Here is a 4,110-nt window from a genome sequence, read left to right as displayed (position 1 = left end):
AATATAATTTATTAGTTATAATTATTTTAAATTTTATTAAATCATATATTTTAATTAAAATATATTTAATATTAATTATTTCAAATTTTCATTTATAGTATCATATATTATGATTTGAGTAAATTCATATAAGAATATTAATTATTAACAATTTTATTAAATTATATATTTTAATTATAATATATTTAATAATAATTATGTTAATTTATATTTTACAGTATCATATATTATGATTTGAGTAAATTCATATAAGAATATTAATTATTAAGAATTTTATTAAATTATATATTTTAATTATAATATATTTAATAATAATTATGTTAATTTATATTTTACAGTATCATATATTATGATTTGAGTAAATTCATATAAGAATATTAATTATTAAGAATTTTATTAAATTATATATTTTAATTAAAATATATTTAATAATAATTATGTTTAAATATGATTAAAATATTTATTATTGATAATAATAATCTTATTAAAATTTAAATAACAATAACAATAATCATTTACCAAAACAAATTTATGCTAAGGGTATTCTAGTCATTTTAGTTTTTTCCATTATGCTATTACACCTCTATTTCATTCAATCAAACACAAGATTACTATTACGCCTCTATTCCATTACATTCAATCAAACAGTTGATTTGCTATTACACCTCTAATCCAATACAACGAACCAAACGCACCCTTAGGTTTTCTTTAATTTAATTTTAAAATTTTGAAATGTGGATTTTAATTTATTATACATGAAATATGGTTTTTATTAAAACTAAGATAAATATCACTTTTTCGCCGCCAAATTATAAATAAATTTTTAAAAGAATAATTAGACTAACTGAATTTTCAAAAATAATCACCGTAACAAGAAAAATGTTAGAATTAATCGGTTTTGATAACTTATAGTTTTTCTAAAAATAGACCATCTCTTCTTCTAGAAATAAATTAATGTTTTAAAATAACTTTTTTATAAACTCCGATAGTTTACCGGGTCATCCCGGTGGCCAATGGAATCTCTCAAATCTGAGTCTAACGTCTAGGCCAGATTAGGGAGGTTACACATGCATCTTTTAAAACATTGCCTGGAGATGATCAGGGAACATTGGAACCTAGTTGTTTTACCCTGGTAAATATCCAAATTGTTCCTTGTCAATATTAATTGAATTTATGAGATTTTCAAGTATTAGAAGCCAGAAATGCTATTCAGTTTAGTCCGTTTATGAGACTGATCTATTTTTAGGGCAATGGTCGATGCTGCTGTAAGCTGGATAAGGGAAACAGCTCAGAGGAGACTCGCAGCAAAACTTCAGTTGCCATGGAAGGAGAAGAAGATGAACAATTGAAACAATGGGAAAGAGGAAACAAGTGCTTCGATGTTGGGAATGAAGCAATTAATGTGGTGGCCGGCGGTAATCATGATTTGCTGGAGAGCGATGCAGAGTTGGGTTATGAGGAAATGGTAGGTGGTAATGGTTTTTGACTTGAGGCCTGTGTGTGAAAGAAGATTATAACAAACAATGGGGTGAGGCTTTGGAATGCTGAGGGTGGTGAGGAATTGGATCAAGGTGAAGTGTATTCAAATTTTGGACCCAAGTCCTAGTGTTAGATGCGAGGAGCATAACCCGTCAGTTGATAATCTAAACGGGGTCTGGTATCGAGCAACGGGACCTTAGAAAATTGTGTCAAGAACCCTTGAATTCAAGCCGAAATGGGACGTTACTAATAGAGAGTGAAACAAGAGTGTTGTTTGCATATCATAATGATAGTAAGCCATGGGTATTGTGGAATAAATGTGAAGAATTTGATGCTGGAAGAAGAGAGATATTGGTAGTGGATAATGTTTTATTCCAAGCATGGTGGTGCTCAGGGGAGACATCCAATGGAGCTGCGAATGGTATGGCGGACAGACATGTCTAATATGGGTTTTTATCGTAAATTGGTAATCAGTTTCAATTAGTTAGTAACCTATGAGAAAACCTGGTGGAAGATATTCTACATTTCTCAACTGTCCCCCTCGACAGGAGCTATCATGCTGCAACCCTCTCCAATAAGTGATGAATTTTATGATGGAATAATTATTTGGTAAATTAAATCTACAAGAAATATTGAAATTTTGTAATGTCTAAATAAATATAATAGGTGGTAAAATCTCAACTCAATTTATGAATTTAAAAATATTCATTAGTACCAAATGATTACCTTTTATTTTCTACAACTATATATTTAATTATTTTCTTTTACTTTATTTTGAGGGAACAATCTACCATATGTTTATGAACATAAGCCACAAATAGTTTTACATTACAACAGTTGCTTTTTTAAATATTGATGCGAGGTGTTATTTATAAATCTAAATTTAACTTTAAATTAATATATAATTTTAACACTAAGTAAATAATAATTAAAAGATAAAATTAATTTCTATTTATACACTTAGATTTTTATTCAAGTTATAATTTTATTTTATTATGTTAATAAATATGAAAAAAATTAAAATAATTCAGAATTTTTTAAAATAATATTTTAACCATAATTATTCATTATTTCGACTTTAGTGAGTATACTTAGGCTTTTATTTAAGTTATAACTCTATTTTAGAGTTAATAAATTTATCACAACTTATTTTTAAATAGAGTTATAACTCATAATTTTAAATTAAATTATAAGTATTTTTAAATGTCAAATTATTAATATGATAAAAAATAAAAGATATTTTCGTCGGTTCAAAAGTTTTACCATTGCTTTTATATATATTATAGATGAGAATAACTTATATCAGGATTATCCTAAAATATATAGTTTTTAAGCATCAATAAAATAATGTCACATCATTAGTTTTTAAAGATATACAAAGATTATTATACACTCAATCATAATAATATCATCTCTTATTTAATTTAATTTTAATTAAATTACTTAAAAATAATTAAAATTTTCAAATGCAAAAAACATAAGCAAAAATGAAATTTAAAAAAATGCTAAAATCGATGATTAAAGATTAAAAAACTGATAAAAATAATTAAAATTTTTAGAAAAAGGTTACCAAAAAATCGAAAATTGGCAGTGTTAGCAAACAATGGAATTTTATTTGTTAGCCAAAATTGAAACTGAATATTAGAAGTGATGTTGAATCTAGTTTGTGGATGGATGAATGATATATATAAAAGTAATACCCTTGGTAATGATAATTACATAGATGCTGTCTTTATTTAATTAGCGCAATATCTTTCTCACCATAACTTACAGGAAACCCTAATTAATTAAGTTTCCTGAGCATAACATATGCATGTATAGTATTATTAAGTTAGATCATCAGGGTCTGAAGTCGTAAAAGTCTGCGCTTGACTTGGGGCTGGTAACTACTGCTTGGTCGCTGCTTTCCCACCTTTTCCCTGCAGTGCACAGAGATACAAAAGAAATTAGCAAGTGAGTCCTTAATTATTCAGAAAATAATATCATCAAAGGTGAATATTTATATGTGTATGTAACGAAGGTGTATATATACCTTCTTCTTCTTAGGTTCCTGAGGCTTTGGAGCAGCCTTTTTGGCGGCGGGCTTGGAAGCAGCGGGTTTGGACTTGGAGGAAGCATCAGTGGCTTCCTTCTTGACCTGCCCAAAGAGTTGAGTGCCAGCAGCCTTGACTGACGCCATTGCTACCTCTTGGAAAATGCAATTTTCTGTTTTCTGCATGTATGGTTGAATTGTATATATAAGGGAGAGTTTTACAGCTGAGGTGAGTGGCTATTGGCTAAGGAATTAGAATCGTGCAATGAGGAGATGGTGGAAGTTAAAAGAGAACATGGAATAACTGGCATCAAACATGCAACATGAGATGATCACACCAACTTTAACTACTCTCAGTAATTATTTTACGGTATCAGATTCAGATGCTTTGCTTACAATTTTCTTAACATTCATTTTTAGCATCTATCCACAGATAATATATATTATTGTTTAAATAGTTTAATAATATGAAATAAATTATATAAATAAATAAAAATTTGGCCAAGCTTTAAACATCTTAATTTCTTATTAGATTGAAGGGCTATATTTAAGGATTTTTTTAATGTTTAAATTATTCTTTTCTTTATTGATTTTATATA

At 27.6% G+C, this 4,110-nt stretch overlaps 1 long non-coding RNA gene across 1 annotated transcript; it reads right to left on the bottom strand.

The window, feature by feature from the left end:
* Positions 1-3,185: 3,185 nt before the first annotated feature.
* On the bottom strand, positions 3,186-3,878 carry LOC107946469 (uncharacterized). Its single transcript, XR_001696943.2, has 2 exons — positions 3,512-3,878; positions 3,186-3,398 (listed from the first exon to the last, which is right to left on the bottom strand). It is a non-coding gene; the product is annotated as an uncharacterized lncRNA (long non-coding RNA).
* Between the last annotated feature and the right edge of the window lie 232 nt (positions 3,879-4,110).

The sequence above is a fragment of the Gossypium hirsutum genome, chromosome D12 (assembly GCF_007990345.1).
Source record: "Gossypium hirsutum isolate 1008001.06 chromosome D12, Gossypium_hirsutum_v2.1, whole genome shotgun sequence".
Lineage (NCBI taxonomy): Eukaryota > Viridiplantae > Streptophyta > Magnoliopsida > Malvales > Malvaceae > Gossypium > Gossypium hirsutum.
The sequence above is the reverse complement of the archived record's forward strand: the minus strand, read 5'-3'. Positions and strand labels throughout refer to the sequence as shown.